The following is a 14,929-nucleotide window of genomic DNA, read 5'->3' as shown; positions in this document are numbered from 1 at the left end:
CATAAGACATCTTTTTATGTCAATAAATATAGATCTATTTTGTCACTTTTATTTATTTGTTTTTATTTATTTATTTTTTTGAGACGGAGTCTCACTCTGTCACCCAGGCTGGAATGCAGTGGTGTGATCTCGGCTCACTGCAACCTCCACCTCCTGGGTTCAAGCGATTCTCCTCCCTCAGACTCCTGAGTAGCTGGGACTACAGGTGCCCACTACCACGCCCAGCTAATTTTTGTATTTTTAGTAGAGACAGGGTTTCACCATGTTGGTCAGGCTGGTCTCAAACTCCTGACCTCATGATCCACCTGCCTCGGCCTCCCAAAGTGCTGGGATTATAGGCGTGAGCCATCTCGCCCAGACTTTTTTCTCCCTCTTTTTATGCCTTCTTTTGAATAAATTATATTCCACAAGTGGAATGAATGGTACATTTTTATTTCATTTCTGTTATCTTATTGTATGTTCTTTACTCATCCCATGATTTAGCTTTTTAGCTCATGTTGCTATTCATTTCATTTCCCCTATCCCATTGTTATTTTGGATGTTCTACTATATTTTTCCATTCTCTTGTTAGTTACCTTCCCTTCCAGCAATAATAATAAAACACACTTTATGATTATTTGAAAATATGCCAATTATGTATTCCATTAAGATGTTTCATGTCCTGCACTTCTACCAATAAGAGACATTTAGAATACTTTTTCTTACCTCTCTCACTCTGCTTCCAACTCCTAGGTTTTTCTGAGATAGGATAGTACTTTTGGTTGTAGGTATGATTAGATGGCTATCAAGCTCCATGAACATTTAACTGTATAATATTTTTCTTTCTAAGTTTGTTGCTCACTACTTGTTCTTTATTCTCTTCACCTTCCTCTATCTTGATTTCTCTGTTCTGTTACCAAACCATTCTTTCAGGTGAGATATGAGATTGATATACTCTCTGAATCCTTTGGATCTCCAAATATATAACTTTTGCCTTGACAAGTGAAAGTTTTCTCAGCTGGGTATGAGATTCCTGTGTAAGGCTGGGTGCAGTGACTCACACCTGTAATCCCAGCACTTTGGGAGGCCAAGGTGGGTGGATCACTTGAGGTCAGGAGTTCGAGACCAACCTGGCCAACATGGTGAAACCCCATCTCTACTAAAAATACAAAAATTAGCCAGGCGTCATGGCAGGTGCCTGTAGTCCCAGCTACTCGTGAGGCTGAGGCAGGAGAATCGCTTAAACCTGGGAGGTGGAGGTTGCAGTGAGTTGAGATTGCGCCACTGCACTCCAGCCTGGGTGACAGAACAAGACTCAGTCTCAAAAAAATAAAAATAAAAATAAATAAAAGACTCCTGGCCGGGCGCAGTGGCTCACGCCTGTAATCCCAGCACTTTGGGAGGCTGAGGCAGGTGGATCACAAGGTCAGGAGTTTGAGACCAGCCTGACCAACATGGTGAAACCCCGTCTCTACTAAAAATACAAAAATTAGCCGGGAGTTACACATGCCTGTAATCTCGGCTACTCAGGAAGCTGAGGCAGGAGAATCACTTGAACCCAGGAGGCGAAGGTTGCAGTGAGCCAAGATTGCGCCACCACACTCCAACCTGGGCAACAGATTGAGACTCCATCTCACAAAAAGAAAGAAAAAGAAGAAAGAAAGAAAGAAAGAAAGAAAGAAAGAAAGAAAGAAAGAAAGAAAGAAGAAAGAAAGAAAGAAAGAAGAAAGAAAGAAAGAAAGAAAGAAAGAAAGAAAGAAAGAAAGAAAGAAAGAAAGAAAGAAAGAAAGAAAGAAAGATTCCGGTGTAGGCATTTATTTCTCTCAGTTTTCCCACTTTGAGCTTCCAGTGTTGCAGATGAAAAGTCCCATACCAATGTGATTTGTTTCCTTTTGTAGATAACTTGCTCTTTCTGTCTAAAAACTTGAAAATGTTTTTCTTTAACCTTGAAGTTTGGGAGTTTCCTGCCTGTGTGTATGTCTTTTCTTGTTGTATCTTCCTGTTTCCTTTCAGTCTTCAAGCTCAGATATTTCTTCACATCAGCAAAATTTTCTTCTATTCTTTATTGCCTCTCCTCCGTCTATTCCTTTTCCCCCTTTTGGAACTAATATAGTTGAATTTTAGGACTACTGGATCTATTCTCCAAGAATCATATTTTCCTCATTATTTCCATCTCTTCATAGTATTTACTTCATGCTTTGAAATATTATTTCCACTTGTTCTTCCAAGCCACTAATTTGAGTCTCAGCAGTGACTATTCTGTCTTTCAATACATACACTAATTTTTTTGTTGTTGCAAATGTTGTTTTTTTAGTTTCAGAAAGTTGTTTCTTTCTTTTTGCTTTTTTTCTTTCTTTTCTTCTTCCTCTTTTTTTTCATACTACTTGAATCTCCGTAAGTGCTCCTAATAGTTTAAGTTATCATGTATCTCTTTCACTGGCTACTGTGCTTTCTGGTGGGCAGGGAAACCAACTATCATAACTGCATCCCTGCGGGGCCAAGGCTCTCTGAGTCACATTCTTCCAGTGTTCCTATGGTCCTGATATCGCTGCTCTGGGTGCTTCAAAGCTGGTCTATATGCAGTGAGAGTGAGGAAGCTCCTCACCAGGTCTCCATACCAGGACTTTCCCCCTCTAAGTTAAGCCTTTACTTGGCACCCTGCAGCCTGGCTCCAGCAGCAACATGGCTAAGTGTTTGGAGATGAGGGTGGAAAAGAGTGGAAATTGCCTTAGAACTGTAGTTCTCAAACTCCATCATGCATTAGAACTACCTTCGGGGTTTGTTAATACAGAGTTTCTGATTCATTAAGTCTGAGGTCAAGCCTGAGAATGTGCATTTCTAACAAGTTTCCAGGGCAAGCCCTTGCTGCTGATCTAGGGATCACTGCTTTAGCATACACCAAACCAAGCCCTCTTTCTTCTCCTCCTTTTTTGCCTTTTTCTTCTTCAAAATTATACTTTCTTTTCTTTCTTATTTTTTTTCTTTTTTTTTTATTGAGACAAAATCTTGCTCTGTCATCCAGGCTGGAGTATAGGAGTGCGATCTCAGCTCACTGCAACCTCCCACTCAAGAGATTCTCATGCCTCTGCCTCCCGAGTAGCTGGCGTTACAGGTGTGCCCCACTGCACCTGGCTAATTTTTTCTATTTTTAATAGAAATGGGATTTCACTGTGTTGGCCAGGCTGGTCTTGAACTCCTGGACTCAAGTGATCTGCCTGCCTCAGCCTCTCAAAATTCTGGGATTACATGCATGAGTCACCGTGCCCAGCCCAAAATTATATATTGTTTTTATGGTAAGGAAATTAACCCAATGTCAGGGAATTATCTCCTAGTTTTATGTTTAGTCTTCCTACTAGTTCACGGTACTGAGACTTGTACACAACTGAGCTCCATCCAGGCACCTCCTCCACCGAAACACCCATGGGTGCATCCCTAACGAACCCGGCTGTGTCTAAGGAGGAGGCACCGGCGGGGACCCGAAGGCACTCCAGGCAGGGCAGCACCACTGGGCTCACCTGAAGATGAGTAAAGGTGGGTCAGACCAGAAATTGCCATCTGTGCGTGGCCTCAGGACTCCTTCGTCTTTGGACACCCTTTTATTATTAGCTTTGTGCCCACACAGCCCTCCCTTCAGGATCCTCAGGGGTCAGAGGGCTGTGGTTCAGAAGTACCTAGGGTGGCGGTAGGTGGTGAGGCTGCTGCCGAGCAGGACTTTCCTCCCCTGCTGGGAGCCACCTTTCTTCCTGTCTACAGTCTACGAGTGTTGTCCCCTGTGTGTCCCCAGACTGCACCCAACTGCTTGTTCCAGCCACCTTCCCTTCATCCCTTTGATTTTGCCCAGTGTTTTCTCTTCTTTAAATCACCTTGCCTGTCCTGGGACCCTTGTAGCACTCGCTCTGCTGTCCTATGGTCCCCTCCCGAATCTGTGCTGTCTGGTGTCTGTGACCTCTGTAACACCCCACACCTCACTATCCATGCTCCTCTCATACTGTACCATGCGGAGCCCCTCTTCCATAACACACGCTCCACCGTTCTACAACACAGGCTTCAAATGGGCAGTTCAGCAAAGCCCAATGACCCTAATCTTAATCTGCATGCAGGATTTCCTTTTTTTCTTTCTTTCTTTCTTTCTTTATTATTTCTTTTTTCGACAGAGTCTTGCTCTGTCTCCCAGGCTGGAGTGTAATGGTGCAATCTTGGCTCACTGCAACCTCCGCCTTCTAGATTCAAGCGATTCTCATGCCTCAGCCTCCCGAATAGCTGGGACTACAGGTGCATGTCACCATGTCCGGCTAATTTTTGTATTTTTAGTAGAGATGGGTTTTCACCACATTGGCCAGGCTGGTCTTGAACTCCTGACCTCAGGTGATCCACCCACCTCAGCCTCCCAAAGTGTTGGAATTATAGGCATGAGCCACCATGCCTGGCCAGGATTTCCTTTCCATTCTTCAAAGGAACTACTTCATTCATTCTCTCTTCTCCCATCGTCCCTCTCCAAGCCCACAGAACTCCCCAGCAGCTCTCCTCTGCCCCAATTCCTTCCTGTTAACTGAAGGAATTGGCCCTCTTCCCTCTCCTCCTACCATCTCACTCAATGATATCAGCAGCTCCAGCACCATCCCTCCATTCTCCCTTCTACTAGATTGCTCCCAACAGCAGCCAGCTATGCTCCTAGTCTGCTCTCCCCGTGTCTAACTGTGCCTCTCCTCACTCACAGCTGCATCAGGCTGCTGTCCCACTTCTCAGCTCCCTGTCACAGCCACACTTCTCCAAAGAGTTGCCTGTCCCCACTGTTGAGGTTTTTCACCTCACATTCACTCAAATGTTGATCATACGTCTGCAAAGGGGTCTCTCATATTTTAATATGGGTTATTTGCTCCAGCACCCAAGCCTTCCTGTTATTTCCCCTCTCATCAGATGGACCCACTCTAACACATGACAAATCTGTATGGATTCTTAAAAATATAGTGCTTTATTGTACCTTTCAAATTTATATAAAGGGTTTAGTCAGGTTTATTCAAATATAATTCAACATTTCATACAATTTTCCCACTTAAAGTATGCAAGTCAATAATGTTAGTATATTCAGATTTGTGCAACCATCACCACAGTTAGCACATTTTAATCACTGGCCCCCAAAATGTCATACCTACTAGTAGTCACTTTCCATGTCCCGAAAACCTCCCAGCCTTGGGCAACCACTGATTTACTTTCTGGATATTTCTTTTCTTTTTCTTTTTTCTGTTTTTTTTTGAGACAGGGTCTCATTCTATCACCCAGACAGTGGTTTCTGGGTGCAGTCGTGCCATCATAGCTCACTGCAACATTGAACTCCTCGCACAAGAGATCCTCCTACCTCAGTCTCCTGAGTAGCTGAGACCACAGGTGCACACCACCACACCCAGCTAGATTTTGTACTTAAAAAATTATTTTTGTAGAGATGGGGTTTTGCCATGTTGGCAAGCTGGTCTCAAACTCCTGGGCTCAAGTGATCTGCCCACCTCAGCCTCCCAAAGTACTGGGATTACAGGCATGAGCCACCATGCGTGGCCTATTCTGGATATTTCACACAAAAGAAATTAGGCATCAGTGGTGGGGATGGCTACAGGCTGTGGCTGCTGACTGTCAAGCTAGGAGAGGGCTCAGCGCCCAGAATCTTGGTGGGCGCTACTGAAGCACCGCCTACACCATGCCTCTCTCTGCCACCTCCTTGGAGCATTTTGAGCAGCTGCACGAGATGTGCCTCCAAGGGGTGCACTAGTGGCTGCTGGGTATGGCAGGGACCCAGGAGAAGTTGATCAGAGATTCTGATGAAAAGCAACAGGAAGCAAACAAAATGCTGGCACAGATGGAGGGGGAACTACATTATGCACCCCTATCTTTCCATAACCCCATGATGTCTAAGCTTCGAGACTATCAGAAGGACCTTGCCCAACTCCATCTGGAGGCAAGAAGTACACCTTTGCAGCCACGCCTGGGGACCGAGGACACATGAAATATGGCACATATGCTGTAGAGAATGAGCATATGAATAGGCTACAGTCTCAAAGGGCAATGCTTCTCCAAGGCACCAAAAGCCTGGGCCAGGCCACCCAAGAGACTGACCAGATTGGCTCAGGAATCTCAGAAGAGCTGGGGAACCAACGGGACCAATGAGAACGTACCAAGAGTACACTGGGAAACACAAGTGAAAACTTGTGCAAAAGTCGAAAGATTCTCCCTTCTAAGTCCAGAAAAGTGACAACCAACAAGCTTCTGCTTTCCATCATCCCACTGGAGCTAGCCATCCTGGGAGGCTTGGTTTACTGTGTGCTCTTTTGCAAGCAGGGGACTTGCAATAGGGAAGGGTTGTGGACCAGAACTTTGACCTTGGGAATGCATGGTATTAGGGATGTGGATGGAATAAGCATGTTGCTCCGGTGGGCTAACGGTTCAAGGATGCACTGTGTAGCCAGACTGTGGGAGAAGGGAGGAAAGGTGGAAAGCCACTTAAATGTAAGTGACAGCAACAAGACCAGTGTGATATACCAATGTAATAATGCTGTTCATGACTTCTTTTTTTGTTGTTGGTTTTTTGTTTTGTTTTGTTTTTTTGTTTCTGTTTTTGAGACGGAGTCTCACTCTGTCGTCCAGGCTGGAGTGCAGTGGCGTGATCTCGGCTCACTGCAAGCTCCACCTTCCGGGTTCACACCGTTCTCCTGCCTCAGCCTCCCGAGTAGCTGGGACTACAGGCACCCGCCACCACGCCCGGCCAATTTTTTGTATTTTTAGTGGAGACGGGGTTTCACCATGTTAGCCAGGATGGTCTTGATCTCCTGACCTCATGATCCGCCCACCTTGGCCTCCCAAAGTGCTGGGATTACAGGCATGAGCCGCCGCGCCCAGCCATGACTTCTTTAAAAATACATAAGCCTGGCCAATATAGCAAGAGCTCATCTGTACCAAAAATAAAAAAAATTAGCCAGGTGTGGTGGCCACATCTGTAGTCCCAGCCACTTAGAAGGCTGAGGCAGGAGAACTGCTTGAGACCAGGATTCTGAGGCTGCAGTGAGCTATGATAGCACCACTGCACTCCAGCCTGGGTGACAGAGTGAGACCTTGTCTCCAAAAACAAAATTAATTAATTAATTTTTAAGAATATGCCAAGGCTGGGCACAGTGGCTCACGCCTGTAATCCCAACACTTTGGGAGGCTGAGGCGGGCGGATCATGAGGTCAGGAGATCGAGACCATTCTGGCTAACACAGTGAAACCCCGTCTCTACTAAAAAAAATACAAAAAATTTAGCCGGGCGTGGTGGCGGGCACCTGTAGTCCCAGCTACTCGGGAGGCTGAGGCAGGAGAATGGCGTGAACCCGGGAGACGGAGTTTGCAGTGAGCTGAGATTGCGCCACTGCACTCCAGCCTGGGCAACAGTGAGACTCCATCTCAAAAAAAAAAAGCTACATACCTTGCTCACAATTACCTACAAGGAAATTCTTTGTAGGCCCCAAGATCTTTACCCTAAAACAGCTCTGTTGAAATGTACCCTAACAATGTACATTGATAGCTTATCTTATCTTCACAGGTATGAGACAAAGGACAGAATTAAAAAGTCATCCCTCTGCTCATCTGAGACAAATGCATACCTGACTGCTTCCTCTGCCCTATGTTTATCTCATGTAAAAATGCGGATCCACTGAGCATGAGACAAACATCCAAGTGACTATCCCTCCACCCCTCCTGCATGTAAAATGTGTATTCAGTAAACGCTCATCAAAGACTCAAAAGAAAACAACCGCTTGCCTCTTTTATCTACCCTCCCTTTTTTCTTTCTTCCTCTTTCCCCCAATATCCACTCTTTCCCCCTCAAATATTGAGATCCCCAGACTGTCTTCAGAAAAGCGCACAGACCACAGATTTTTCCTGTGTTTCTGTATTTGTGTGTGTCCTTAACCTTGACAAATAAACCTCTTAAAATGATTGAGACTCACCTTGGTCATTTTCTTTGAGTTACAATATATTGAATTACATTGATTAATTTTTAAAAATTAAACCAACATTTGGCTGGGCACGGTGGCTCATGCCTGTAATCCCAGCACTTTGGGAGGCTGAGGTGGGCAGATCACAAGGTCAGGAGATCGAGACCATCCTGGCTAACACAGTGAAACTGTCTCTACTAAAAATACAAAAAATTAGCCGGGCGTGGTGGCAGCTGCCTGTAGTCCCAGCTACTCGGGAGGCTGAGGCAGGAGAATGGCAAGAACCTGGGAGGCGGAGCTTTCAGTGAGCCAAGATCTCGCCACTGCACTCCAGCCTGGGCGACAGCGAGACTCTGTCTCAAAAAAAAAAAAAAAAATTAAACCAACATTGAATTCCTAGGGCAAACTCCACTTAGTCATGATGTATGCTTTTCTATACTGTTAGATCCAATTTGCTACAACTGTTTTAAGGATTTTTGTATCCGTATCATGGTGGATATTGGTTTGTAGTTTTCTTGTAATGTCATTATCTGATTTTCATATCATATTCCTATTTTGTAGCACATTCTGGGCAATAAGACATGTCTCAATAAATGTAAAAGGATGCAAATTATACAAAGTATGTTTTCTGACCAAAATGGCTTAAATTAGAAATCAACAACAGAAGCTGGGCATGGTGGCTCACACCTGTAATCCCGGCACTTAGGGAGGCCAAGGCAGGCAGATTGCTTGAGCCCAGGAGTTTGACTATAGGTATGCACCACCGTGCTTGGCTAATTTTTGTATTTTTTGTAGAGGTAGGGCTGAGTTTTTAAAATTAGCTGGGAATGGTAGTGCACACCTGTAGTCTCAATTACTCGGGAGGCTGAGGTGGGAGAATTGCTTGAGTCCTGGAGGTTGAGATTGCAGTGAGCCAAAATCACACCGCTGCACTCCAGCCTCAGTGACAGAGTGAGACCCTGTCTCAAAACAAACAAACAATAACAGAAATATATCTGGACAGTTCCCAAATATTTGGAATCTGAAGAACACACTTCTAAATAACCCCATAAATCAAAGAAATTGGAAGGGAAAATAAAAAGCATTTTGAACCAAATGAAAATAAAGACAACATATCAAAATTTATGAGATAAAATTTATGGGATAAAACTGAAGTTGGGCCAGGAGTGGTGGCTCACACCTGTAATCCCACCACTTTGGGAGGCCTAGGCAGGTGGATCACTTGAACCCAGGGGTTCAAGACCAGCCTGGCCAACATGGTAAAACCCCATTTCTACTAAAAATGTAAAAAAAAAAACAAAACTATTTTTAAAGAAGAAGAAAAAAACCTGAAGCAGTACTTAGAAATTTATAGCACTGAATGCCTATAGTAGAAAAGAAAAAAAATCTAAAACCAATGTCCTCAGCTTCCACCTTAACAAACTAGAAAAGAAAAGGAGATTATACTCAAAATAAGCAGAATAAAGGAAATAATAGATTAAAGCAGAACTCAATTAAGTAGATAACAATAAAGACACCCAGTGAAACCAAGGCTGGTTCTTTGAGAAGATCAGTTGCAATTATATTAGTCAGGATTCTCCAGAGAAACAGAACCATTAGGATATATGTAAATATGTAAGAGATTTATCATGGGAATTGGCTTGCACAATTATGGAGGTCAAGAATTCCCATGATATGCCATCTGTAAGCTGGAGAATCAGGAAAGCTAGGGGTGTTATTCAATCAGAGTCCAAGGGCATGAGAACTAGGGCAGCCAGTGGCAAAGCTCCCAGTCTGAGGCCAAAGGCCTGAGAACCAGGACAGGAAATGGTGTCATCCCAGAGTCCAAAGGCCTGAGAACCAGGACCTCCAGGGTCCTCAGGTGAGTGTCAAGGGCATAAGATTGATGTCCCAGCTCAAGAAGAGAGAGAATGTGCCCTTTCTTCACCTTTTTGTTCTATTGAGCCCTCAGTGATTGGATGATGCCTGCACATTGATGAGGACAGATCTTCTTTCCTCAGTACACCAATTCAAATGCAAGGTCTTCTAGAGACAGCCTCACAGACACACCCAGAAATAATGTCTACCAGCTCTCTAACCTAGGCCAGTTGACATACAACATCAACCATCACAGGCCAGACATGAGGGCTCATGTCCCTAATCCCAGCACTTTGGGAAGCTGAGGCAGGAGGTTCATTTGAGCCCAGCCTGGCCAACATAGCAAAACACCATCCCAGGCCAGGCGCGGTGGCTCACGCCTGTAATCCCAGCACTTTGGGAGACTGAGGTGGGCAGATCACTTGAGATCAGAAGTTCTAGACCAACCTGGCAAACACAGTGAAACCCCGTCTCTACTGAAACAAAATACAAAAATTAGCCAGGCATGGTGGCATGCACCTGTAGTCCCAGCTACTTTGGAGGCAGAGGCTGGGGAATTGCTTGAACCCAGGAGGCAGAGGTTGCAGTGAGCCGAGATCACACCACTGCACTCCAGCCTGGGCAACAGAGCAAGACTCCATCTCAAAAAACAACAACAACAAAAAACACATCATCCCTACAAAAAAAAAATCAACCATTGCAGCAATAAACCTCTCACTAAAATGAACAGGAAAAAAAAAGGGAGAAAACACAAATAATTAATATCAGAAATGAGAAAAGTGACAATATAGGTTCTATAGAACTGAAAGGATAATAAGGAAACAAGTTTATGTCAATAAATCCTGAAACTTAGATGAAGTAGACAAATTTCTGGACAGGTTTGGTGGCTCATGCCTATAATCTCAGCTCTTCGGAGAGTGAAGTGGGAGGATCACTTAAGGCCAGAAGTTCGAGACCAGCCTGGGAAACAAAGTAAGACTCCATTTCTACAAAAAAAAAAAAAAAAAAAAAAAAAAATAGCCAGGCTTGAAGCATGCTCCTGTAGTCTCAGGTACTCAGGAAGCTGAGATGGAAGAATCGCCTGATCCCAGGAGTTTGAGACCAGCCTGGGAGACAGAGTGAGACCCCATCTCAAAAAGAAAGGAAAGGAAAGAAAAGAAACAGACTTTTTTTTTTTTTAACTGCTTCTTGTAGAACAGGGCTACCTCATAGGCAGTGTCCCCAAGATAAATTTCTTTCTTTCTTTTTTTTTTTGAAACGGGATCTCACTCTGTCACCTAGGCTGGAGTGCAGTGGCACGATCTCGGCTCACTGCAACCTCTGTTTCCTGGGCTCAAGTGATTCTCCAGCCTCAGCCTCCCACATTGCTGGGATTACAGGCATAAGCCACCAAAGCCTGGCTAATTATACACATATATACGTGTGTATATATATATGTGTGTGTACGTATGTGTATATATATATACGTGTATATGTATATATATACGTATATATATATATACGTGTATATATATGTATGTGTGTGTGTGTGTGTGTGTGTGTGTGTGTATATATATATATATATATATTTTTTTTTTTTTTTTTTTTTTGGTAAAGATGACGTTTTACCACGTTGCCCAGGCTGGTCTCAAACTTCTGAGCTCAAAGCAATCCACCCACCTCAGCCTCCCAAAGTTCTGGGATTACAGGCATGAGCCACCATGCCCGGCTGCCAAAACAAATTTCTTAACAGACAAAAACTACCAAAGTTTACTCAAGAAGAAATAGTCCTGAATAGCCATTATCTTTATTTTTTTATTTTTTATTTTTCTTTGAGATGGAGTCTTGCCTTTCGCCCAGGCTGGAGTGCAATGGCGCGATCTCGGCTCACTGCAAGCTCTGCCTCCCGGGTTCATGCCATTCTCCTGCCTCAGCCTCCCTGGTAACTGGGACTACAGGCGCCCGCCACCACGCCCGGCTAATTTTTTGTATTTTTTAGTAGAGACGGGGTTTCACCATGTTAGCCAGGAAGGTCTTGATCTCCTGACCTCGTGATCCGCCCACCTCGGCTTCCCAAAGTACTGGATTACAGGTGTGAGCCACCACGCCCAGCCCTGAATAGACATTATCTATCAAAGAAATTGAATTTGTAGTTTAAATCTTCCCCCAGAGAAAATCTCAGTGTCAATACCTGCTGTACATAATCCTCAAGTCTATTTACACTGGTAGATGGGGACAGCACCCAAACCACCACCATTTGACACTAAAAAAACACTTCAACTCCTGAGCTAACTTTAAAATGTCTGTTGTTATAAGAAAAGCTAAAAATAACATGCTACAAATTAAGAAAGTGTGCGAGCTAATTATGTTGGCACCAGAGAATTTGCTAAAAATGAACTCCAGGAATATTTTCAAAAGTGGGTCATCAGACTGGACCCTGTAACATGTGGAAACTGGATCTAAAGAGCTGACAAAATTGCCTAGAAAAGAAAGTACAGAATGATTGTATTTGTTGGGATTAAATAAAGAAATGTTAGCAGGCCAGGCGTGGTGGCTCACGCCTGTAATCCCGGCACTTTGGGAGGCCGAGGTGGGCGGATCACGAGGTCAGGAGATCAAGACAATCCTGGCTAACATGGTGAAACCCTGTCTCTACTAAAATAACAAAAAATTAGCCAGGTGTGGTGGCGGGCGCCTGTAGTCCCAGCTACTCAGGAGGCTGAGGCAGGAGAATGGCGTGAACCTGGGAGGCAGAGCTTGCAGTGAGCCAAGATTGCGCCACTGCACTCTCCAGCCTGGGCAAAAGAGCAAGACTCCGTCTCAAAAAAAAAAAAAAAAGAAATGTTAGCTGGACCTGGTAGCATTGAGCTATAGTCCTAGCTACTTGGGAGGCTGAGGTGGGAGGATCGCTTGAGCCCAGGAGTTGGAGGCAGCAGTGGGCTATGATTGTGTCACTGCACTCCAGCCAGGGTAACAAAGCAAGATCCTTTCTCTCAAAAAAAAAAAAAAAAACCTTTTTGACACGGAGTTTCGCTCTTGTTGCCCAGGCTGGAGTGCAATGGCACTATCTCACCTCACCGCAACCTCCGTCTCCTGGGTTCAAGCAATTCTCCTGCCTCAGCCTCCAAGGGCCATAATTCTATGAAACTTGTAATGCTAATGCTAAATAAAGCGTTGTGAAAACACTGCCATCTTTATACAAAACCCAACCTCCAGCCAGGTGCGGTGGCTCACACCTGAAATCTCAGCACTTTGGGAGGCCGAGGCGGGTGGATCATCTGAGGTCGGGAGTTCGAGACCACCCTGACCAACATGGAGAAACCCTGTCTCTACTAACAATACAAAATTAGCCAGGCATGGTGGCACATGCCTGTAATCCCAGCTTCTCCGGAAGGCTGAGGCAGGAGAATCACTTGAACCCAGGAGGTGGAGGTTGCTGTGAGCCTAGGCCACTGCACTCCAGCCTGGGCAACAAGAGCGAAACTCGGTCTCAAAAAACAAACAAACTAACAAACAAACAAACAAAAACCCAACCTCCAAGTTCCTCCACTTAACATTTAAAAACTCTAGAAAGGAGGGTGGGTCGGCTGGGCACAGTGGCTCATGCCTGTAATCCCAGCACTTTGGGAGGCCGAGGCGGGTGGATCATGAGGTCAGGAGATTGGGACCATCAGTTGGTCTCAATTGGTTAGACTGGGCTAACACGGTGAAACCCCGTCTCTACTAAAAATGCAAAAAATTAGCCAGGCATGGTGGCACGTGCTGTAGTCCCAGCTACTCGGCAGGCTGAGGCAAGAGAATCGCCTGAACCCAGGAGGCGGAAGTTGTAGTGAGCCGAGATCACGCCACTGCATTCCAGCCTGGGTGACAGAGCGAGACTCCATCTCAAAAAAAAAAAAAAAAGAAAGGAGGGTGGGTCAATCAGGCACCACAACTCTGTGGCTCATCCCCCTCCCCTCCCGCTCTGTTATCAGCCACTCTCCCTGCTGCTCCTCTTCAAGTCCCAGGGGAACATCACTTCCTCTTTTTAGGCTCTGGCCCATCATTTCCCTTAGCATAGCTAAAATGGGTTGGGAGATCCAAAAGGATGTTAGTTTAAATTTTAAAAGTACTGAACATACTCAGTAGCAATGAGCACATCTGGTGCCTAGATTGGGTTTTCTAAATACTGTTCTCTGCTAAAAGGAATCAGAGCTTTCTGAAGACCTGGTTGATCTCAAGACTGGGGCAGACAAGGAGAAAGATTAGCTTGAAACATTTTTGTTGTGCCAGGAAATAAGGCAATGCTGGGAAAAAAAAAAAAAGTAATGTTGGCTGGGCGCGGTGGCTCACGCCTGTAACGCCTGCACTTTGGGAGGCCAAGGTGGTTGGATCACTTGAGGTCAGGAGTTGGAAACCAGCCTGGCCAATATGGTGAAACCACATCTCTACTAAAAATACAAAAATTAGCCGGGCACAGTGTCTCACGCCTGTAATCCCAGCACTTTGGGAGGCCAAGATGGGCGGATCACGAGGTCAGGAGATCGAGACCATCCTGGCTAACACGGTGAAACCCCATTCTACTAAAATATGAAAACAAAAAATTAGCCAGGTGTGGTGGTGGGCGCCTGTAGTCCCAACTACTCAGGAGGCTGAGGTAGGAGAATGGTGTGCCCTCAGGAGGTGGAGCTTGCAGTGAGCCGAGATCGCACCACTGCACTCCAGCCTGAGTGACAGAGTGAGACTCCGTCGCAAAAACAAGCAAACAAGCAAACAAACAAATTAGCCAGGCGTGGTGGCGAGTACCTGTAATCCCACCTACTCAGGAGGCTGAGGCAGGAGAACTGCTTGACCCAGAAGGCAGAGGTTGCAGTGAGCCAAGATCGCGCCACTGCACTTCAGCCTAGGTGACAGAGCCAGACTGTGTCTCAAAAAAAAAAAAAAAAAAAGAGGCTGGGCGCAGTAGCTCACACCTGTAATCCCAGGACTTTGGGAGGCCAAGGCGGGTGGATCACGAGGTCAGGGGATCGAGACCATCCTGGCTAACACAGTGAAACCCCGTCTCTACTAAAAATGCAATAAATTAGCTGGGTGTGGTGGTGGGCGCCTGTAGTCCCAGCTACTCGGGAGGCTGAGGCAGGAGAATGGCATGAACCTGGGTGGTGGAGGTTGCAG

The 14,929-nt window shown here is 45.2% G+C and overlaps 1 pseudogene; it reads left to right on the top strand.

The window, feature by feature from the left end:
* Positions 1–5,668: 5,668 nt before the first annotated feature.
* On the top strand, positions 5,669–13,806 carry LOC129466838 (vesicle transport through interaction with t-SNAREs homolog 1B-like; annotated as a pseudogene).
* Positions 13,807–14,929: the final 1,123 nt, after the last annotated feature.

Source organism: Symphalangus syndactylus, chromosome 17, assembly GCF_028878055.3.
Source record: "Symphalangus syndactylus isolate Jambi chromosome 17, NHGRI_mSymSyn1-v2.1_pri, whole genome shotgun sequence".
NCBI classification, from domain to species: domain Eukaryota; kingdom Metazoa; phylum Chordata; class Mammalia; order Primates; family Hylobatidae; genus Symphalangus; species Symphalangus syndactylus.
The sequence above is the reverse complement of the archived record's forward strand: the minus strand, read 5'-3'. Positions and strand labels throughout refer to the sequence as shown.